Genomic DNA, 24,024 nt, shown 5'->3' with positions numbered 1-24,024 from the left:
GAGCTCATGGCCTTGTGTACATAAGCGATTGCTCTCTCTCTCTCTCTCTCCAGGGCTCAGAATAAAGATGAAGAAGGTGTCTGTGAGTACTTGCATTGACTGAAAAAAAATGGGACGACAATATTGGTGAGTCAGGCAGAAGTCCAAACGAATAGCTACGATCGGATGGCGTCAGCAATCACCTGGAACCTTGAGGTATCTCGAGATGGACGAGCCCCCAAGGAAAGATTTTAAACCTTGGTCTCTCTCAATATTCTTGTGTGTCAGAAACGGTCCCCTTGTTCAATTGCTTTCTATTCGACAGACTCCTCAAATGGTAATTAATTCAGTCAATAGGCCCAGTTTATAAACGCACTGACAAACAGGGATTCAAGTCCGCTGGGTTTAATTGGGGTTTGAGTCCCTGGACATATAGAGTAGGAAAAGGGGTTTGAATGCCTGTGAGAAATAAAGTGAGAAAGGGGTGAAAGTCCCCTAGGTTAAAGGGGGCTAGTCACCTTTGTAAAAGGGGGTTAAAATCCCCTGTTGAAGGGAGTTTGGAGTCCTCTGATGGCAAGGTTTGAGGTTCCGGAGCATAAAAATGTTAGAAACCAGGAGCTTTTTAAAATTATTGCCTTTATCCCCCGCACCTCCCCTTAGAAATACTTTTAGAATAACATGGCGTCACTGGGAAAAGGGGGAAAAAGTGGAGTCTGTCTGCTTCGATCCCAACAGTGAAGTGCTGGGGAAGTTTTGTCTGGGTTTTTGTTGTGGGAATTTCAGTTTCTGGGCTGTGGACCTTTCTCTGCGAATCTTTGTTCTGGGGGAGGGGGTAGCTTGGACTGTGGCGCTGTATGGTCCACTGCGGGGGTTTTCTCTTTTTATAAATGTAATTTCATCGAGAGGATGTGAAAAAAAATGAGAAGTGCTGAAATTCAGGTTGTACTAATACTTTGGTCGAAAAAGGAAGTTTCATTATAAATTACACCATACTGAAAGTTTTTGGTATTTAAATATTTTGGTTTGTTAAAATAGTGGTTCAGAAAATCCTTTTAAGTAACTGTTTTGCCTTATTTGAATCAGGATCTCAACTCAATGTGTTTTGTGGGCAGATTTTGTTTTTACATTAATCTTATACAAAATTAGGTCCTTTTTTAAAATTATCAAACATGTAACCTTAAAACAAGTTGATTGAGGACCTTGAGCCCCTGATTTGTTTGAAATTCTACAATACCTGTTTAAAAAACAATTGTGTCAGTGGTCATGTTTTAGCCAGCTCAGAATATTGTATTAAAATATCTTTGCTTTTTTGAATGCAGAGTGTTCACAAAAAGAAGAGTGCATTTTAATTTTAATGTTTTGTTAAGATTTAAGAGAATATTAGCCTGTTTTCATTGGAGAGAAGAACGTTGAGAGGTGTCTTGATTGAGATGTATAAGATAGTCAGAGAGTTAGATAGGGTGGACAGTGAGAGCCTTTTTCCTTGGATGATGATGGTTAGCACAAGGGAACATAGCTTTAAATTGAGGGATGATAGATTTAGGTCAGATCTCATAGGTAGTTTCTTTACTCAGAGAGTAGTAGGGGTATGGAACGGCATACCTTCCAATGGTAGTAGACTCACCAATATTAAGGGCATTTAAATGGAATCGGCAAGATGGCAGTGATTCAGTAGAGCAGCTGTGGATGGCTTTGCCTAACAGCCAAGTCATATTGGGTTTTTTTGTCATCCCTGGCTAACACCTATGAGAGAGTTGTTCATTTAAAGCCTTGAGAACATATATTTGTTAATATTTGGGAGTAGGTAGGATAACAAAGGGAAAGGGAGTGAGCAAACAACAGCAGGGAGGACACTTCCCTGCAGCACTGGGCACACCAGAGGCTGCAGCAGCAACCTTTCCCCCAGGAACCTGACAGACACACAGGAATTGGCAGCGGCGATGGTGAGACTTACCGCAAAGGTTAAGGCTGCGATTGAGGCGATCTGTGCCCAGATCCAACCCATCGCATCCATACAGCAAAAGCATGAACGGGAGCCCCAGGGCCTCGAGGTGTAGATGGAGGGTCGAACCACGGCCTTGGAAGTGGTGATCTACTCCTCGCCCGGATGGATCCAGGTACTGGAGTAGCAAGTACAGGCCTTGCGATATCAGGTCAACAACCTCGAAAATCGAGGTCGGAGGATGACTCTTCGGATTGTCAGACTCCCGGAGGGCAAAGAAGGTGGGCAACCAGTCTGCTTTTTTGAACAGCAGCTGCTGCAGTTCCTGGGCCTTCAAATTGAGTCCGGCCAGCTGCACACTGGAAGGGCCTATCAGGTGGCGGTGCGCAGGTCCAGGCTGGTACAGTGCCCCCGCCCGGTCCTAGTGCACATAACAGGGACAAGCAAAGAGTGATAGAAGTCTCCAGATCACTGGGGAAAGATCCACAGGCACTGCTGCACAAAGGATCAAAAATCATGTGGGGGGTGGCATTGCTAATTAGAAATGGTATAACGGCTGCAGAAAGGAAGTTTGAGGGAGATCTGCCTCTGGAGGTAGTATGGGCTGAAGTCAGAAATAGGAAAGGTGCAGTCACCTTGTTGGGTGTTTATTATAGGCCCCCCAATAGCAGCAAAGATGTGGAGAAACAGATTGGGAAACAGATTTTGGAAAGGTGTAGAAGCCACAGGGTCGTAGTCATGGGCGACTTCAACTTCCCAAATATTGATTGGAAGCTCTTTAGATCAAGTAGATTGGATGGGGCGGTGTTTGTGCAGTGTGTCCAGGAAGCTTTTCTAACGCAGTATGTAGATTGTCCAACCAGAGGGGAGGCCATATTGGATTTGGTACTCGGTAACGAACCGGGACAAGTGGTGGGCTTGTTAGTGGGTGAACATTTTGGTGATGGCGACCACAATTCTGTCACTTTCACCTTGGTTATGGAGAGGGATAGGTGCACACAACAAGGAAGTTTTTACAATTGGGGGAAGGGAAATTACGATGCTGTAAGACAGGATTTGAGGAGCATACGTTGGGAGCATAGGCTGTCAGGGAAGGATGTGGTGGAAATGTGGGACTTTTTCAAGGAGCAGATACGACGTGTCCTTGATATGTATGTACCGATCAGGCAGGAAAGAAATGGTCGTGTGAGGGAGCCTTGGTTGACGAGGGAGGTTGAATGTCTAGTAAAGAGGAAGAAGGAGGCTTACATAAGGTTGAGGAAACAAGGTTCAGACAGAGCAGTGGAGGGATACAGGATAGCCAGAAGGGACCTGAAGAAAGGGATTAGGAGAGCTAAGAGAGGGCATGAAAAATCCCTGGCGGATAGGATCAAGGATAACCCCAAGGCATTCTATGCGTATGTGAGAAACCTGAGAATGACGAGAACGAGGGTAGGTCCGATCAAGGACAGTGGTGGGAGACTGTGTATTGAGTCGGAAGAGATAGGAGAGGTCTTGAACAAGTACTTCTCTTCAGTATTTACGAACGAGAGGGACTGTATTGTTGAAGAGGAGAGTGTGAAACGGACTGATAAGCTAGAAGAGATATCTGTTAGGAAGGAAGATGTGTTGGACATTTTGAACAACTTGAGGATAGACAAGTCCCCCGGGCCTGACGGGATATATCCTAGGATTATGTGGGAAGCAAGAGAGGAAATTGCAGTACCGTTGGCAATGATCTTCTCGTCTTCACTGGCAACGGGGGTGGTACCAGGGGACTGGAGAGTAGCGAATGTTGTGCCCCTGTTCAAAAAAGGGAATAGGGATAACCCCGGGAATTACAGGCCAGTTAGTCTTACTTCTGTGGTAGGCAAAGTAATGGAAAGGGTACTGAGGGATAGGATTTACGAGTATCTGGAACGGCACTGCTTGATTAGGGACAGCCAGCACGGATTTGTGAAGGGTAGGTCTTGCCTTACAAGTCTTATTGAATTCTTCGAGGAGGTGACCAAGCATGTGGATGAGGGTAGAGCAGTGGATGTAGTGTACATGGATTTTAGTAAGGCATTTGATAAGGTTCCCCATGGTAGGCTTATGCGGAAAGTCAGGAGGCATGGGATAGAGGGAAATTTGGCCAATTGGATAGAAAACTGGCTAACCGGTCGAAGTCAGAGAGTGGTGGTAGATGGTAAATATTCAGCATGGAGTCCAGTTACAAGTGGAGTTCCGCAGGGATCAGTTCTGGGCCCTCTGCTGTTTGTAATTTTTATTAATGACTTAGATGAGGGAGTCGAAGGGTGGGTCAGTAAATTTGCAGATGATACAAAGATAGGTGGAGTTGTGGACAGTGAGGAGGGCTGTTGTCGGCTGCAGAGGGACTTAGATATGATGCAGAGCTGGGCTGAGGAGTGGCAGATGGAGTTCAACCCTGCCAAGTGTGAAGTTGTCCATTTTGGAAGAACAAATAAGAATGCGGAATACAGGGTTAATGGTAGGGTTCTTGGTCAGGTGGAGGAACAGAGGGATCTTGGGGTCTATGTACATAGATCTTTGAAGGTTGCCACTCAGGTGGATAGAGTTTGTAAGAAGGCCTATGGAGTATTATCGTTCATTAGCAGAGGGATTGAATTCAAGAGTCGTGAGGTGATGTTGCAGCTGTACAGGACTTTGGTTAGGCCACATTTGGAGTACTGTGTGCAGTTCTGGTCGCCTCACTTTAGGAAAGATGTGGAAGCTTTGGAGAGGGTGCAGAGAAGATTTACCAGGATGTTGCCTGGAATGGAGAGTAGGTCATACGAGGATAGGTTGAGAGTTCTCGGCCTTTTCTCGTTGGAACGGCGAAGGATGAGGGGTGACTTGATAGAGGTTTATAAGATGATCAGAGGAATAGATAGAGTAGACAGTCAGAAACTTTTTCCCCGGGTACAACAGAGTGTTACAAGGGGACATAAATTTAAGGTGAAGGGTGGAAGGTATAGGGGAGATGTCAGGGGTGGGTTCTTCACCCAGAGAGTGGTGGGGGCATGGAATGCGCTGCCCGTGGGAGTGGTAGAGTCAGATTCATTGGCGACCTTTAAGCGGCATTTGGATAGGTACATGGATGGGTGCTTAATCTAGGATAGAAGTTCGGCACAACATCGTGGGCCGAAGGGCCTGTTCTGTGCTGTATTGTTCTATGTTCTATGTTCTATGTTCTATGTTTTTTCAAGATTTCTCAGCAGCTGTAATTTGAAAGAGGTATCCTTCTATGAAGTTAAAAAGAGGCTGAGGAACCTGGGCATCCATGAGGTACCCGGCAGTGCTACATTTCAGCCAAGAGGATTCAGCTTATACATTTGACTCAGCAGATAAAGCCAAGAACCTTGTGGACACTTTAAAATAGTCCTACCGATCTGAAGAATACGGTGAATGTTTGTCCTTTTTTTCTTCTTTCCCAGTGTTCCCCCTTTACCCTTTTTTTGTCTCTCCTTAATAATTTTCTTTTTTAAAAAAAATCTTGGAACATGTTGTTCCTATTATGATTTAAAATGCTGGTGTTGGACTGGGTTGTACAAAGTTAAAAACCACGTTATAGTCCAACAGGTTTATTTGGAAGCACTAGCTTTCAGAGCACTGCTCCTTCATCAGGTGGTTGTGGAGAGCAAGATTGTAAGACACAGAATTTATAGCAAAAGTTTACAGTGTGATGTAACTGAAATTATATATTGAAAAAGACCTGGATTGTTTGTTTGTTAGACCTCTCATCTTTTAGTATGTAAATTGCAAAACTTTTTTTAAAAGTTGCATTCTCAAGTGAACTTTAACAATTGGTGCTGGAAGAGCACAGCAGTTCAGGCAGCATCCAAATAGCTTCGAAATTGACATTTCGGGCAAAAGCCCTTCATCAGGATTTTAACAATTGGTGACCTGTCGGTCCAGATAATGTGTTGAAGGTGTGAGCTACCCTGCAGTGGGGCACCTCCCACCATGTACGTGGCATTTACTCATGCGACTCAGCCAACATTATCTATCTCAAACGCTGCAGGCAAAGTTGCCTGGTACATTGGCGAGACCAAGCAGAAGCTACGGCAGCGAATGAATGGATACCGCACAACAATCAACATACAGGAGTGTTCACTTCCAGTCTGAGAACACTTCAGTGGTCCGGGACATTTGACCTCAGACCGTTGGGTGACCGTCCTCCAAGGCAGACTTTGGGACAGGCAACAACGAAAAGTGGCCGAGCAGAGGCGAATAGCCAAATTCGGTACTCATGACGATGGCCTCAACTGGGACCTTGGGTTTATGTCACACTACAGATGACCTCATTGCACGATACACACACACCCCTACGGACCCATACATTCACACAGACTCTCCCTCATATGCTCACACATACACTCCACACACACCTGCTCACACACTTATACTCCTTTACACTCATACTCAGACACATACACACACTCTCTGACACTCATAACCCGCTCCCCCCCACCCCACACACATACCCACATATACATCTAAGTTTGTGAGGTGAATTTGTACTTGCAGAATTACAATTCACTTTGCTCAAAAACTGCATGAATCCATGTAAGATTCTGTAAATCTGTTTTTTAGATTAGAATCACTCTGACCATTGTGGCACAGTGTCACACAGGGCAGCTCGCACCTTCAATGCATTACCTGGGCCGACATGACACCAATTGTTAAAGTTCATTTGAGAATGTAACTTTTAAAAAAAGTTTTGCGATTTACATATTAAAGAACTGAAACCAACGTGGTCATTCTAAAAGATGAAGGACTTAACAAACAATCCAGGTCTTTTTCAATCTATAATTTCAGTTACATCACACTGTAAACATTTGCTTTAAATTCTGTGTCTTATAATTTTATTTTCCACAACCACCTTATAAAGGAGCAGTGCTCCGAAAGATAGTGCTTTGATGTCAGCTCCGGCCCAATAGGAGGGCGGGGTTGGAAGACCAATCGGAAGCGGCTTGTGTCCCAACCAATAGGAGCTTTGGGGGAGGCGTCGTACAAATCACGTGACCATCTCCGTCCGTCTGCGCAGTATCACTGTAAGTGGAGCTTGGGTGTTTACGCGGGACGTTGGACATGGTGAAATAAAGCGAATAGCGGGAAGTGTTGCTGGTTTCATCTGAGAGGTTTTAATAACATTTTGGGTACTTTTCCGAAAACATATATTTTGAACTCCCACTCCCGTGTTTGTAGCAAATAGAAAAACGGCTGCGGGCCTTGGGCGGTGATAGGCCCAAGCAATCGGCGCCATCTTTGTTAGGGGCAATCATCTGAGGGGAGCGATCGGGGCCGCCATCTTTATAGATGGCAAACTGGACGCATGCGCGAGAAGGGGAGGCTTTACATAGAGCAAACCCAAAACAAGGGAAATGTTTATTCTGGATGTTTTTCCCCCAGAGTGAGAGAGACGGGGTGTACTTCCTGGGAGAGACACTAGACGCTGACGGAGTGCTGAAGCAAAGAACTGCTTTCTGGCATTATAATTGCCGCTGTTAAGGTATTCAGTGGAGAAATGCCTGTAGCTCGGTCAGAGCTCCATGTTATCAGTTGCAGTCTTACTGTTAGGAAGCATTGCGTTAAAGATTATGATCTGTCCATGTACGTTCGTTTGCCCAGTGTTCATACAATTGGGATCAAAACACTGAAATAGTTCTGATTCACCTCTGTGCTCATTGATCATGGCAATATCTCATTTTCCCACTCTCTAATAATGGATGTATTTTATCTCTTTAGTATTTTGCTGTTACTTGCACAGATCTTATGTAAATTAGTTTTCCACTGCTGTCTATCTCCTGTGGTCTTGCTAGAATCATCTGCTCTCTTATCTTTCACAGTCAGGAATTCTTGAGTCCATTTGTATGACTTCTTTCCCTTCTATTTCTGACCATCAAATTCTGCACAATTTTCATTTTATGTCATTCATTTTGCACACCCTGAAATGTTAACTCAGTTACTTCCTCCACAGATAGCAGCAATTATTCCCAAAGCTCTGTTATCTGTTGAGAAGGTGATGTTTAGCTGTATGTATTTGGAGTCATACAGTCATAGAGATGTACGGCACGGAAACAAACCCTTCAGTCCAAGTCGTCCACGCTGACCAGATATCCTTGTATTTGCCAGCATGTGGCTCATATCGCTCTTAACTCTTCCTATTTATATACGTACCAGTTGCCTTTTAAATGTTGTAATTGTGCCAGCCTTTTCTACTTCCTCTGAGTTAATTCCATGCACGCACCCTCTGTGTGAAAATGTTGCCTCTTGGGTCTCTCTCAAATCTTTCCCTTTTCACTTTTAACCTATGCCCTCTAGTTCTGGCCTGTCCCACCCCAGGGAAAAGGCTTTGTCTATTTACCCCATCCATGCCCCTCATGATTTTATAACTCTTGATAAAGTCACTCCTCAGCCTCCAATGCTCTAGCAAAATTAGCTGCAGTTTATTCATCCTCTCGCCACACCTCAAACCATCCAACCCTGGCAACATCCTTGTAAATCTTTTCTGAGCCCTTTCAAGTTTCATAATGCCCTTCCTATAGCAGGGAGGTCTGAACTGCACAGAATATTCCAATAGTGACCTAACAAATGTCCTGTATAGCTGCAACATTACCTCCCAAGTCATATACTGACCAATAGAGGCAACCATACCAAATGACTTCTTTACTGTCCTATCTACCTTGTGACTCCACTTTCAAGGAACTATGAACCTGTACTCCAAAGTCCTCTGTTCAGCAAAACTCAAGACCTTACTGTTATGTTTTATAAGCCCTTCATTGATTTGCCTTTCTAAACTGCAGCACCATTGGGCTGAGGAGTGGCACATGAAGTTTAATTTAGATAATTTGAACATTTATCTAAATTAAACTTCATATGCCACTCAGCCCATTGGCCCATGTGATCAAGATCCCATTGTACTCTGAGCTAACCTTCCTTGCTGTCCACTATACAGTGGAGCCTTGATTATTGGGCATTCGAATAATCTGAAATTCGGTTAACTGAACCAGATAGCAAGGTCCTGATTTTTGGCTAATTATGTTATCCAGTATTCAGCTTATCAAACAAAATACTCCCTGCACGTGTCCTTCGGATAATCGAGGTTCCTCTGTACCTCCCAGTTTTGATGTCTGCAAGCTTACGAACCATACCTCCAATGTTCACATCCAGATCATTTATATAAAAAGTAAAAAGCAGTGGACTGAGCACCGCACCTTGTGGCACACTGCTGGTCACAGGCTTCCAGTCTGAAAATCAACCGTCCACTAACACCATCTGTTTTCTAACTTTGAGCTACTTCTGTATCCAAATAGCTAGTTCTCCCACCTTCGTGATCTAATCTTGATAACCGGTCTATCCATGTGGAACCTTGAATGCCTTACTGAAGTCCATATAGATCACGTCCATTGCTCTGGCCTTGTCAATCCTCCTTGTTAATGCTTCAAAAAGCTCAATCAAGTTCACAAGACACAATTTCCCACTCTCAAAGCCATGATGATTATCCCTAATTAGTCCTTGCATTTCCAAATACACGTAAATCCTGTCCCTGATTATTCCTTCCAACAACTTACCTGCCACTCATGTCATCCCCTGGCTTGTCCTTACCACCTTTCTTAAATAGAGGCACCACATTAGCCAACCTCCAGTCTTCTGGCACCTCACCTGCGGCTATCAGTGATACAAATATCTCAGCAAGGGGCCTGCAATCACTTGTCACAGAATTCTAGAGTACACCTGATCAGGTGCTGGGGATTTATCTTTATGCGTTTTAAGGCATCCAGCACCACCACCTCCGTAATCACGTTAAACACTAATGCAAAATATTCATGTGATATCTTCCCCCATCTCCTCTGGCTCCACACGTAGGTGGCCTCAGTAATCTTCAAGGGGCCCTATTCTCCCCCTAGTTACCCTTTTGTCTTAAATATATTTATAAAATCCCTTTGAATTATCCTTAACCCTGTTTGCCAAAGCTATCTCATGTCCCCTTTTTGCTCTCCTGATTTCTGTCTTAAAGTATACTTCTGTCAACTTTATACTGTTCTAGGAAATCACTTTATTTCTGCTGTCTGTACCTGACATATGCTTCCTTTTTGTTAAACAAAAGCCTCAATTTCTATAATCATCTGGCATTCCCTACACTGACCAGCCTTACCAGTAACAGGAATATGCTGTCTGTGGACTTCTATTATCTCATTTTTGCAGGTGTCCCATTTTCCAGCTGTCTGTTTACCTGAAAACATATGCAGCTAAATTTTTGAAAGTTCTTGCCTAATACTGTCAAAATTGGCAGTTTAGTACTTCAGGTTTTAGATCCGTTTCTGTCACTATTTTAAAACTAATAGAATTATAGTCACTGGCACCAAAGTGCTCCCCCACTGACTTCTCGGTTACCTGCCCTGCCTTATTTCCCATGAGTAGGTCAGATTTTGCACCTTCTCTAGCAGGTACATCCACATACCAAATCAGAAAATTTTCTTGTACACACTTAAGAAATTCCTGTCCATCCAAGCCCTTAACACTATGGCAGTATAAGCCTATGTTTCGAAAGTTAAAATCTGAGGTTGGAGGTGGTGGGTGGGAGATCCCCTGAGGTGATGAGGTTTTTTGCCCATGGCTACTCATTCACCTGTCACCCTCACCTTAACCTCCTTCCACCTATTGTATTCCCAACGCCCCTCCCCCAAATCCCTCTTCCCTACCTTTTATCTTAGCCTGTTTGGCGCACCCTCCTCATTCCTGAAGGAGGGCTTATGCCTGAAAAGTCGATTGTCCTGTTCCTTTGATGCCTCCTGACCTGCTGCGCTTTCCCAGCAACACATTTTTAAGCAACTGTCCTTCTTATAAAGTTCAATTCTACTGCAGAAGACATTGCAATGATCCAATAATTTGATTAAGGAGAGTCAATATGGTTTGTGAAGGGTAGATTATGCTGCACAAACCTTGTCGAGTTCTTTGAGAAGGTGACCAATTAAATGGATGAGGGTAAAGCGGTTTTTGTGGTGTATATGGATTTCAGTAAGATGTTTGATAAGGTTCTCCACAGTAGACTATTGTACAAAATGGAGAGGAATGAGATTGAGGGTAATTTAGCATTTGGATCAGAAATTGGCTAGCTGAAAGAAGACAGAGGGTGATAGTGATGGGAAATATTCATCCTGGAGCTAATCTAGTGGAGTACTGCAAGGATCTGTTTTGGGGCCACTGCTGTTTGTAATTTTCATAAATTACCTGGTTGAGGGTGTAGAAGAATGGGTGAGTAATTTTGCAGATGTCACTAAGGTCGGGGGAGTTGTGGATTGTGCCGAAGCATGTTGTAGGTTACAGAGTGACATAGATAAGATGCAGAGCTGGGCTGAGAGGTGGCAAATGGAGTTTAATGCGGAAAAGTGTGAGATGATTAACTTTGGAAGGAGCAACAGGAATAAAGAGTACTGGGCTAATGGTAAGATTTTTGGTAGTATAGGTAAACAGAGATCTGTATCCATGTACATAGATCCCTGAAAGTTGCCACCCAGGTTGATAGGGTTGAGAAGAAGGCATACAGTGTGTTAGCTTTTACTGGTGGAGTGTTATCACACGGGGTATACTCTCCTGCTTAATTTAAAACCAGCAACACAAATGATTTATCCTATGCAGTAATCTGTGAAAATTCAATAGGCCAAGAACTAGTTAAAGTAAAAATTTAACAACTTTATTTCTTAAAGTATAAGAGAATTATTAACTAATAATTATTTACAATTCCTTACTCTAACCTATCTTTTACCTTCTCATCTATAATACTAGTCCGATTAAAACTCCCGATTACGATTTACAAGATAAAACTCCTTATCTCAAAGCCAGGCAGCTTTAGGTTCTCCTCTGTATTCCTGTCTTCCTTCCTTGGGGATTCTGCTTCACAGGTTATGCATCGATAAAGGGACCTTTAAGAGAGCTATTTCTCAGGCAGTCTTTTTGTATGCTGGTAGCTTGGCAGTTCTCCTCTCAATTTTCCCGGTCTTATACCCCCAAAGCATCGGATTGTGTCATTGGTTTTTAAGATTGTCGATCTTATAAGTTCAAACTAGCTTAGAGTTTGGTATTTTTTTTCAGGGTATAATTTAAACTGCTTGCCTAATTCGAATCCGTTTTGTCATTTCCAGGAAACCAGCTACCCTAGTAGCTGGAGCATGTGTTACATTGTAGGCAAAAGTGAGTACTACAGATGCTGGAGATCAGAGTCTAGATTAGAGTGGTGTTGGAAAAGCACAGCAGGTCAGGCAGCATCCGAGGAGCAGGAAAATTGACATTTCAGGCAAAAGCCCTTCATCAGGAATTGTCTTGGTGCTATCACTTTTAGCTCCCTTAAAGGCACAGTGCACTCACATCTTCATAACAAGAGGGATTGTGTTTCAGAACCATGAGGTCATGTTGCAGCTGTACAAAACTCTGGTGTGGCTGCACTTTGAGAATTACGTACGGTTCTGGTCACTGCATTACATGAAGGATATGGAAGCTTTGGAAACGGTTCAGAGGCGATTTGCCTGATATGGAGGCAAGATCTTATGAGGAAAGGCTGAGAGACTTGAGGCTGTTTTTGTTAGAATGTTGAGAGGTGACTTAATTGAGACATCTAAGATTATCATAAGGTTAGATTGGGTGGATAGTGAGAGCATTTCTCCTCACAAAGTGATGGCAAGCAGGAGGGGACATAGCTTTATATTGAGGGGTGATAGATGTAGGACAAATAGTCATTGAGGTGTACAGCATGGAAACAGATCCTTCGGTCCAACTCGTCCATGCCGACCAGATATCCCAACCTAATCTAGTCGCATTTGCCAGCCCTTAGCCCATATCCTTCTATGTCAGAGGTAGATTCTTTACGCAGAGTAGTAGGGTTGTGGAATGCCCTGCCTGCAACTGTCAGAAACTAGTTTAAAGGCATTTAAATGGTCATTGGATAAACATGTGGATGAAAATGGAATAGTGTAGGATAGATAGGCTTCAGATTGGTTCCACAGGTTGGTACAACATTGAGGGCTGAAGGGCCTGTACTGTGCTGCAGTGTTCTATATTCCTCTATTCTCTCTTCAGAAATCTGTCTTTTTCTCTTCTTATGTTGTTAGTTCAAATGTTCACAACAACCTTCTGCTGGTTCGTTTCCCCTTTGAGAATATTCTGAACTCTCTTTGAGATATGTTTGATCCTGGCTGCAGGGAGGCAACACACCATTCTGATGTCTCGCTGTTGGCCACTGAATCGTCTGTCTGTGCCTCTGACTAGAGAGTTCCCGACAGTCGATCGCTTGGAACCTTGGGTAACCCTTGTTATATTAGAGCCAGTCTCAGTACCAGAAACCTGGCTGTCAATGCTACATTTCCTGAAAGTCCACCCTCTATGTTTTCCAAAACAGCATACCTGTTTGAAATGAGGATAGCTACAGGAGACTCCAGAATGACCACCTCCCTCTGCTCCTTTCCTGGAGGTAACCCATCTACTTGGCTGTAATTTCAGTTTATCTCCCTCCCTGCAACTATCATCTATCACATCCCCATAGCTCCTGTAAATTCCTCATTGCCTCCAACTGCCACTCCGACCGATTCATGTGATTGATAGGATTCACAGCTAAACACGCTTCCTGCATGGGGTAATCATCAGTAACATGAAAACTCTCCCTCATCTCCCACGTCCAACAAGAAGAGCACATCACTCTACTGAAGACCATCTTTGCACCTCAACAATCTAAAGCCTCAGAAAATAATAGTCTTACTGTTCTAAACAAAATACTGCTCCAGGCTAGCTTAATACCTATGTTTTTATATTTTTAAAGCTCAAACAAGAGGCAGATCTCAATAACAACGTATAATCAAAGAAAGATCACTCCACTCACTACTCTAGCTTTACAAGCAAACAAGACCAGTAAGGTTACCCATGAAAATGCGGCTTAGCTGCTCCCCTGCATGAATTCCCACACCAAGATTTCTGCAAAGTTAGCTGTGAATTTTGCTGTTCGCAAAACAGGCATCAAAGGCAGCAGTTCGGTCAGACAGCAGTGTAAGCTTCTTTCTCCATTTGATTCATTTCCCATGTGGTTCTGCATTTTTGTGCTGAAGGTGCTCCCAGTTAAATAAGGAGTTGCAGGCCATTCACCCAGTGTTAGTGAAAAGTTGTTGATGTATGTCCAAATCGCCAGTAATTTGTATTTATTTCAAGTTTCTAATTTCACAGAAATATCGTGGTGGAACTTTGACAAGGAGGCCACTGATGAAAGCCACATATTAGGTCAGGTAACCCAAAAGCATTGCCAAATAAGCAGGTTTTCAGGAAGATCCTTATGGAGGAAAGTAGACCTGAGAGGTTTTGGGTGAAAATTCCAGACTGTGTTGCCGTGGCAACTGCAAAAACAGCCACCAATGCTGAAGGAAGGAATAAATACATTGTTGGAGTCTGAAACTAAATGAGTTGCCGAGGCCTTGAAGAATGTGCGGGGAGGCAGGGTTGATCACAGCCAGGAATTAAGTCCAGGGTGAGATTTTTAAGATGTTACTTATAAATCAAAGCCTTCGTAGGTCCGGGAGCACGGGGTGTTGGGTAAACAAGTCTTGGTTCATGAGCAAATGAGCAGCAGAGTTTTTGGTATTCTTGAGATGACGGAGTTTGAATGGAGGATGCCGGCCAGGGATGTGTTAGGATCGTTCTGTCTAGAGATAACAGGAATGAATGAGAGTTTTAGCAGCACATGAGCAGAGACTAGAGTGGAGCTGGATGATGGCACTGAGGTGCAAATAGGGAGTCACAATGCGGACCTGGGTTTAGGCTTTCATCTCAACTCACTGCCCATCAGCAAGTTCACACCAGGGAGAGACCATTCACCTGCTTCATGTGGGAAAGGATTCACTCAGTCAGCCTGCTTGGTGATACACCAGCTAGTTCAGAAGTAACTACAGTGATAGGATTGACAATAAAATCCAATTTGGGAGTGAACCTATTTCACCAGGATCTGTTTCTGCTGATGTTAATCTATACTTTTCTTTTAGCTCATAAGATGTGGATATCCACATCCTGGCTGAATTTATTGTTTGTCTCTTGATGCCCTTGAGACTGTGAAGGTGAGCTGTCTATGTACTGTAGGTAGACTGACTATACTCTTAGGGAGGGAATTTCAGAATTTTAACCCAACAACAGTGAAGTAATGATAAATATATTTCCATATTAGGACGGTGAGTGCCTTGGACTGGATCTTGAAAGGGTGGTATTGCCATGTGTCTCTTCCCTTATCCTCCTTTGTGGAAGTGGTCGTGTGTTTGGAAGGTGCTGTCTAAGGATGTTTGAGTTTCTGTGATGCATTTGTGGAGACTAGACAGTTGTTATTGAGTATCAGTGGGAGTGGATACTTGTGGATGAGATGTCAATCAAGTGACTCTTTTGTAGTGTCAAGCTTCTTGATTTGCTGTTGAAGCCACTCTAGCGCCACTCCAGTCTCTGCTCCAGGCAAGTTTGGGGAGTCAGGAGATGCAGTATTTGTTACAGTATTCCTAGTGTCTTTCCTCTTGTGGCATTGTGTTTATATGTAGAGTCCAGTTCAGTTTAAGAGTTAGTGGTAATCCCAAGGACATTGATAGTGGGAATTAATTGATGGTAAGAGCATTGAATGTCAAGAAACGGCCATTGGCAGGCATTTGTATTGCATGAATGTTACCTACACCTTGTCAGCCTAAGCCTGGCTATTACATTAGATTCCCTGCAGTGTGGAAACAGGCCCTTCGGCCCAACAAGTCCATGCCGACCCTCCGAAGAGTAACCCACCCAGACCCATTTCCCTCTGACAAACTGCCTGTAGTGTTAGGTACATTAATCATGGCCAGTTCACCTGACCTGTACATCTTTGTGACTGTGTGAGGAATGCGAAGCACCTGGAGGAAACCCATGCAGACATTGGGAGAATATGCAAACTCCACACAGATATTTGCCCGAGGCTGGAACATCTCCTTCTGATAGAGTGCAGGTCATTGACAAAGCAGCTGAAGATGGCTGCACTTTGAACACTACCCTGAGGAGCACCTACAGAAATATCCTGGAGCTGAGGTAACTGACCTTCAGCAACATTATCTTGCAATCTAAGTAGGTACTACTTGATGGAACTTTGGATGACACCATCAATGGGGAGGTCATGGCCCAGTGGGCTGTTATCACTGTGCTGTTAATCCAGAGACTCAGGTAATGTTCTGGGGACCTGGGTTCAAATCCTTCTGTGGCAGATGGTGGGATTTTAATTCAATTAAAAAAATTCTGGAATTAACCTAATGCTGACCATGAATCCTGGCTTTTTGGGAGAAACCTATCTGGTTCACTAATGTCCTTTAGTGAAAGAAGCTGCTCTCCTTAGCTGGTCTGGATTATGTGACTCCAGACCCATAGCAATGCAGTTGACTCTTAGCTGCCCTCTGGGCAATTGGGCAACAAATATTAGCCTGGTCAGTGATGCCCTCATCCATTTAATGAAGGAAGAAACACCTTGCATCACTTTACTGATGACTGCGAGTAGACTGATGGAGCAGTAATTGGCTGAGTTGGATTTGTCTTGCTTTTCCTATAGAGACCATAGACAATTTTCCACACTGTCAGTAAGGTGTCAGTACAGGGTGACGAGGGCAGTGCCAATTTCTGGAACACACTCGTCAGCACTCTTACTTTACTTGTGATGCCATGCCTCAAGGAACCGCGCAAGAGACTGCAGTATAAGGTAAAGATGCATGGTGTTGCGGGTAAAATATTAGCATGGATAGAGGATTGGTTGACTAACAAGAAGCAAAGAGTGGGGATGAATGAGCGCTACTCTGGCTGGCTAGAATCGCAGAAAGTTGGTCTGCAGGTACAACAAGTAATTGGGAAGGTAAATGGAACTTTGTCACTCATTGCTAAGGGAACAGAGTTTAAAAGCAGAGAGGTTATGTTGCATCTGTGTAGGATGCTGGTGGGGCCATACCTGGAGTACTATGTGCAGTTTTGGTCTCCTTACTTGAGAAAGGATGTACTGGCACTGGAGGGGATGCAGAGGAGGTTCACTAGGTTGATTCCGGAGTTGAGGGGTTTGGCTTATGAGGAGAGACTGAGTAGACTGGGGTTATATTCATTGGAATTCAGAAGAATGAAGGGGATCTTATGGAAACATATAAAATTATGAAGGGAATGAATAAGATAGAAGGAGAGAGGATATTTCCACTGTCAGGTGAAGCGAGGAGAAGAGGACATAGCCTTACGATTAGAGGGAGCAGATTTAGATCTGAGTTGGAAAGGAACTTCTTCACCCGGAGGTTGGTTAATCTGTGGAATTCCTTGCCTAGGGAAATAGTTGAAGCTAACTCAGTAAACATTTTTAAAGTGAAGATAAATATTTTTTGAAAAATAAATAAATTAAGGGATACAGTGAGAGCGCCGGTAAGTGGATCTAAGTCCACGAGAAGATCAGCCATGTCAGGGTCTATAACCTTTACAGAATCCAGTGATTGCAACCTTTTCTTGATATCATGTGAAGTGAATTGAATTGTCTGAAGCTGGCATCTGTGATGTTGGGAAAAAGTGGGTCATCCACTTGGCATTTCTGGCTGAAGATTGCTGTGAACGTTTCAGACTTACCTTTTCAATTGATGTCTAGATTAGAGTGGTGCTGGAAAAGCAAAGCGGGTCAGGCAGCATCTGAGGAGCAGGAAAATCGACGTTTTGGGCAAAAGCCCTTCATCAGGAATAGTTTTTACCTTTTCTATTGATGTGTTGGACTCGTCCATCATCGAAATTGGTATTTTTCGGAGCCTCCTCTTCTAGTGAATCGTTTAATTGTTCACCTCTGTTCGTGACTTTTGTGTGCTGGGCCTGCAGAGCTGTTGGTTGTGGTATTGCTTAGCTCTGTCTATCACTTGCTGCTTATACTATTTGGCATGCATTAGTCCTGATGGTAGCTTGACCAGGTTGATACTTCATTTTTAGTTATGCTTGGTGCTGTTCCTGGCCTGCCCTCCTGCACTCTCCACTGCATCAAGTTTGACGCCCTGGCTTTGATGGTAATAGTTGAGTGAGGGATTGCCAGGCAATGAGATTTGCAGATGGTGTTTGACTACAGTTCTGCTGCGGTTGATGGCCCACATTGCTTCATGGATTCCCAGTGAGAAGTTGCTAGATCTGTTCGAAGTCTATCCCATCTAGAATCGTGGTGATCCAAAAAACACAATGGAGGTACTCTCAATGTGAAGATGGGGCTTTGTCTCCACCAGGACCGTGTGGTGGTCACTCTTACCAATACTGTCACAAAGATGCTTCTATAGGTGATTGATTAGTAAGGATTATGACAGGTATGTTTTTTTCCCTCTTGTTGGTTCCCTCGCCACCTGCTGCAAACCCAGTCCAGCTTGGTCAGTAGTGCTGCAGCCAAGCCATTCTTAGTGTTGGACATTGAAATCCCCCCCCCCAAAAAATGAATTTTGCGCCACCCTTGTGCTTCTTCCAAGTGTTGTTGCTCAATATGGAGGAATATTGATTTATCAGCTGACAGGGCATGGTGCATGGTAATCAGCAGGAGGTATTTTTGTCCATGTTTTACCTGATGCTATGACACTTCATGGAGTCCGAAGTCAATGTTAAGGACTCCCAGGGTTACTCCCTTTTGACTGATTACTACTGTGCTTGACTAGTCTGTGAGACGGCTCTCCCCTTTTAGGGTTGCAATAGATCCTGTATCTGTCATCATTCCAGATACTGGCACACCTGTTGTGTATTTCCAGCATTTTGATTTTGTTTCATATTGCCAAAGTTTTGCTACTGCACTTGTTCTTACTTCTTGAACAGGGGATTGAACATGTTGGGTGAAACCATTAATAGGGTCAAGTTGTAGATATATGAAATGCCCCTGTCACCTCCTGTCGCTGTAGTTCCACGGATGAAAAAAAATGACTGGTTTGAATGTTAGGGTTTAATGATAATCCAGCAGCTTTCATAGTAATGCTTCTCCCCAAGTGTCAGCTCCACAAATGACCAGATTAATTTCTCTCAATTTTACCGTTTTGTCTGCATTCTTCTGGTTTCTCTCTCACCACTTTTTTTTCCCCCTGTTTGAAAGGCTTTTTTTTCAATTAGAGAAGTCACAAGGAAACAATGTCCAGATCTGACGGTCACTCTGTTTCTCACAAGCTGATTATCACAGGGGTTTGAACATGGAAGGAAAAAGCGCTGTTCACACTTTGGAGGACCTCTGTCTGTGAAAGAGTCTTCAAACATTTATTTGAAATGTCCGAATGCCAGCGCAGTCAAGCTGGGGAGAGACTGTGGAAATGTGGGGATTGTGGAAAGGGATTTCGTTACCCATCCCAGCTGGAAACTCACCAACGCAGTCACACTGGGGAGAGACCGTTCATCTGCGCTGTCTGTGGGAAAGGATTCACTCGGTCATCCCATCTTCTCATACACCAGCGAGTTCACACTGGGGAGAAACCATTCATCTGCTCTGTATGTGAAAAAAGCTTTGCTGCTTCATCCTACCTGCTGGAACATCAGCGAGTTCACACTGGAGAGAAACCATTCACCTGCTCTGTTTGTGAGAAAGGATTCACTCAGTCATCCAGCCTGTTGAGACACCAGCGAGTTCACACTGGGGAGAAACCATTCATCTGCTCAGAATGTGGGAAGGGATTCAGTCAGTCATACAACCTGCTAACACACCAACGATTTCACTCTGGAGAGAAACCATTCATCTGCTTAGAGTGTGGGAAGGGATTCACAGAGTCAACATACCTACTGATACATCACCAAATTCATACTGGAGAAAGACCATTCAGTTGCTTGGAGTGTGGGAAGGGATTCACTAGGTCATCCCACTTGCAGAGACACCAGCGAGTACACACTGGAGAGAAACCATTCATTTGCTCTGTGTGTGGGAAGGGATTCACTCTGTCATCCATCCTGCTAACTCACCAGCAAATTCACAAAAAATCCTAGCTGAGTGATTTTACTCTTACACCAAATCCTGATGCCTACTTGTTGGCTCTTTGGACTAATGTTATTAAACCTAGCTGTTTTAAAGGTGCTAATATTGTACTAAAATGTTAATACAATTGTTTGTCTTTAGGATGAGGTTTTGGAAATGATTTCAAGTCGCTGTGCATGCACATGTTCACACTGGGTTTGAATCTCATTAGTCAAGACAGTCGTTAGCAATGTGCCTGCTCTTGTAGCGTGGTTGAGCAATTTTCGATGATGGCTTTATGCTTCAGTCCATATCAAGTTGTGAGTTCAAATTCTACCAATCCTGAAACCACAGGCAATATACCCCAACAGGACATCTCCAAGGCTAAACACCCTGAGATTAGTGACTTTTTTTAAAAATCAGAAGTACAAGGAGAGGTTATAACAAGATTTTGTGTAATAATTTTAAGTTGTGTGTCACATTTGTTAAATATTAACTGAATGCAGCATCTTACAATCATTCAGCATTTTTATTCTTGGCACTGAAACCTCTGAACACTTTGCCCCATTGATAACAATCAGCACATGAGCCACATTTCAGACAGGAAAACAAACTCACTTCATATTGAGTGAGACAGGGACAGTCAACAAGATTTAATCTTGCAGTCTCCAATCCCCATTTCCAGCAGAAAGTGGTGACTGCAGCTTCAATCAGTGGCTCACTGCGAATCCCTGGAACGTGAGATCCTCCAACCCGATCCAAACTACATTGAGCACAGGCTCAGGACAAATATCCTGCTCACTAAACCTCCATGCGCTACTGACACAGTTCCCGAGTGGAATGAAACTTTCTGTTGCCTTTAATTGGGAAACCTCGGCTGATATGACTTGGGGAAATCCTGCTCCTCATGAACAGTTCTTCTGATGTGAAAAAGAAGAAAATTATTTTAAATTTGGCAACAGCTGCAACAGATTCTACTTATCCTTACTACCTGTTTAATCAAATCTGAAAATCTGGTTCTTTAAAATGAGGAATGACCAAACTTGCTGAAACAGTGAATAAAGACTTCTGAAAATGTTGAGTGTGACTCTGCAGAGTTATTGCTTTTTTTTTTACAGTCAGTAACAGAAATGATTTGGGTTTATTGAAGTAGATTTGCAGATTGACTCACTGTTTCCAAAGAGATGCTACGTCACATGGGCAGCTAAAAGATGAGGGCACTGATACTGAAATATGAATATTGCTTGCTAAATCTCTGAACAAGTGCTATAAGTGGTTTGCAGTGTTCTGAAGGAGTTATTGCTGAGGTTCAAAGTCTGAAAAGATTTGTAGCTCGGGTGCTCGTTGTTGTGGTTCTGTTCACCGCGCTGGGAATTTGTGTTGCAGACGTTTCATCCCCTGTCTAGGTGACATCCTCAGTGCTTGGGAGCCTCCTGTGAAGCGCTTCTGTGATCTTTCCTCCGGCATTTGTAGTGGTTTGAATCTGCCGCTTCCGGTTGTCAGTTCCAGCTGTACGTTGCAGTGGCCGGTATATTGGGTCCAGGTCGATGTGCTTATTGATTGAATCTGTGGATGAGTGCCATGCCTCTAGGAATTCCCTGGTTGTTCTCTGTTTGGCTTGCCCTATAATAGTAGTGTTGTCCCAGTCGAATTCATGTTGCTTGTGATCTGCGTGTGTGGCTACTAAGGATAGCTGGTCGTGTCATTTTGTGCCTAGTTAGTGTTATTGCTGAGGTGTTACAAAGTTGATAGAATGTGTTCACTTTAAAAATTCACAAAGCACTTTATCTTAAATATTAAGAAGGACCACAGCTGCAGGACAAAACAGCTCAATCTGGCTTTTCCATAATACATATGAAATACAAGTAGCAAATGGCTGTTTAAATGGGTATCTGAATTTTGGTTGCTAATTGGTTACATTTGAATTGTTGTCAAATCAGTTTAAATTGTGCCCAGGATGCTAAAACCCAATTGAGTTTGAATTTATTGGATTTGATGTTGGGGGTGGGGCGTAAAAACCAGAGAATTTTGAAAATTGATCGGAACAATTGTTGGAGAGCTAACTGTTCATCGAGCATCTTGCCCTCAAAGAAATAAGATGGCACTGTCTATCAAAAGATACTTTTTACTGCTTTTACAGGAAAAGGTAAGATGACAACCCAGGGAGATCAGCAGCAGTAAGGTTGAAGACAGCGGAGAAAACTGTGTGTACTTCAGATTTAAGTTAATGTAATGTTTAGTAATTGTTATTTGAGCAACATTTTTATTGAGTTGAGGTCCGATTGTAATTAAGTAAGAAAAAGGGGGTTGGATTTGTTATAGTTTTTGTTTAGTGTTCTGTAAGGAGAATAAGTTCTTTAACTAGTGGAAATTAAGCATTCTCTTTCGCCCTCTCACACTTGTAACAGATTACGAAGCGAGGCAAGCTTTTCTGGGTGTTTGGTGTTAAAAGGCGGATGCTGAACCCCTCTGTTAATTAACAGTTTGGGGGTTCATCATCTGGGATTTGGGCAAGTTTGGATAGATCCAGTCTAGGATTTGGACTGGTTTAGAAGGATCTGGATGGCTCAGGTCTAGGATAGTGACAGATTTGTAGAGATTTGAACAGGTTTAGGTTTCAAAAGGTCACAGCAGATTTAAATACACTTGGTGATTAATGTCCTAGATCTTTAAATAAAACATAGGTGAGAAAAGTTTAAGTTAAAAGTGAGAAAAATGGTACTTTCAGTTGCTAAATGTCTTCTGGGACTTAGGGAGTTTTACATAAGGTGAACAAGGAAAAGCTGCTGCAATTTGGAGGACAAGAAAAAGGTTACCATAACAGCTCAGCATTTAAATGTGCTGGAAACACCATTTAGAATCTTTGGAAATGGTTAAAATCCAATTGTTAATGAGGCAGTTAGAGTTAGAAGATAAGGCAAAAAAGAGCCATGTTAGAAGATAAAGAAATGATGAAAACTAAAGAGCGAAGGAAGAGAAAGTGGGAGAGAGTTTGAACTTCAGAAGTTGCGAGTTAGTCAGGAATGTCAGGATGGAGATGAAGGGGCAAGATAGGGATGTAGACAAATGTTAAGGCATCACATTTTTATGAGAAAGATGCCAAAGCCTTTTTAAATGTAATTTGAAAAATTGGCCAGATAGATGGAGTGGTCAGAGAACTTGTGGGTAATGCTCGTGTAGAAGAAGCTGGTAGCCAGAGCTAGTAAGGTATTTGTAGTGCTGTCAGATGAGGGGGCAAGAGATTATATGGATGTCAAGCAGTCCATTTTGAGTACTTAGGTATTGGTACCAGGACTGCATAGACAGTGGTTTAGAAATGTAAAGAAGGAATGAGGTCAGACTTGTGCCAAGTTTGAAAGAAATAAAAACAGCAATTTTGATAGATTGGTAAAAATAGACAAGACAATTGAGGCTCAGAGATTATTCTGAGTTTAAAACCACACCTCCAGAGATGATGATAATTTATGTTGATGAACAGAAAGTTCAAGAATAAAGAAGAAATGGCAGATGAATATGCATTGGTACAAAGAACAATGAAAATTTACAGCCCAGGAATAGGCCCTTCGGTCCTCCAAGCCTGAGCCGATCCAAATGTACTGTCTAAACCTGTCAGTCAATTCCTAAGCATCTGTATACTTCTGCTCCCCACCTACTCATGCATCTGCCCAGACACATCTTAAATGAATCTATCGTGCCTGCCTCTACCACCTCTGCTGGCAATGCGTTCCAAACACCCACCACCCTCTGTGTGAAGTACTTGCCGCATATATCCCCATTTAAACTTCACACCTCTCGCCTTGAAAGCATGACCTCTCATTATTGAATACTTCACCCCTAGAGAAAGCTTGTCTGAATCCACCCCGTCTATACCATTTGATTTTGTAAACCTCAATCAGGTTCCCCTTAATCTCCTTTTTTCAAATGAAAATAAACCTAACCTATTGAACCTCTCTTCATAGCAACGTCCTCATAAACCTTCTCTGCACCCTCTCCAAAGCGTCCACATCCTTTTGGTAATGTGGCAACCAGAACTGTACACAGTACTCTAAATGTGGCTGAACCAACGTCTTATACAATTTTAATGTGACTTGCCAGCTCTTCTACTCAATACCCCGTCCGATGAAGGCAAACATACTATATACCTCCTTGACCACTCTATCCACCTGTGCAGCAGCCTTCCGGGTAC

General features: G+C 43.1%; 1 long non-coding RNA gene across 3 annotated transcripts; it reads left to right on the top strand.

The window, feature by feature from the left end:
• The first annotated feature begins 6,862 nt into the window (after positions 1–6,862).
• LOC140469550 (uncharacterized) lies at positions 6,863–20,919 on the top strand. Of its 3 annotated transcripts, none has more exons than XR_011956150.1 (3): positions 6,863–6,957; positions 7,316–7,415; positions 14,114–20,919. It is a non-coding gene; the product is annotated as an uncharacterized lncRNA (long non-coding RNA). The 3 variants fall into 3 exon arrangements; XR_011956149.1 differs by having other exon boundaries at positions 6,946–7,062; XR_011956152.1 differs by having other exon boundaries at positions 6,955–7,044.
• The last annotated feature ends 3,105 nt before the right edge of the window (positions 20,920–24,024 follow it).

Source organism: Chiloscyllium punctatum, chromosome 49 (assembly GCF_047496795.1).
Source record: "Chiloscyllium punctatum isolate Juve2018m chromosome 49, sChiPun1.3, whole genome shotgun sequence".
Lineage (NCBI taxonomy): Eukaryota > Metazoa > Chordata > Chondrichthyes > Orectolobiformes > Hemiscylliidae > Chiloscyllium > Chiloscyllium punctatum.
This window is presented reverse-complemented; position numbering and strand designations above follow the sequence as displayed.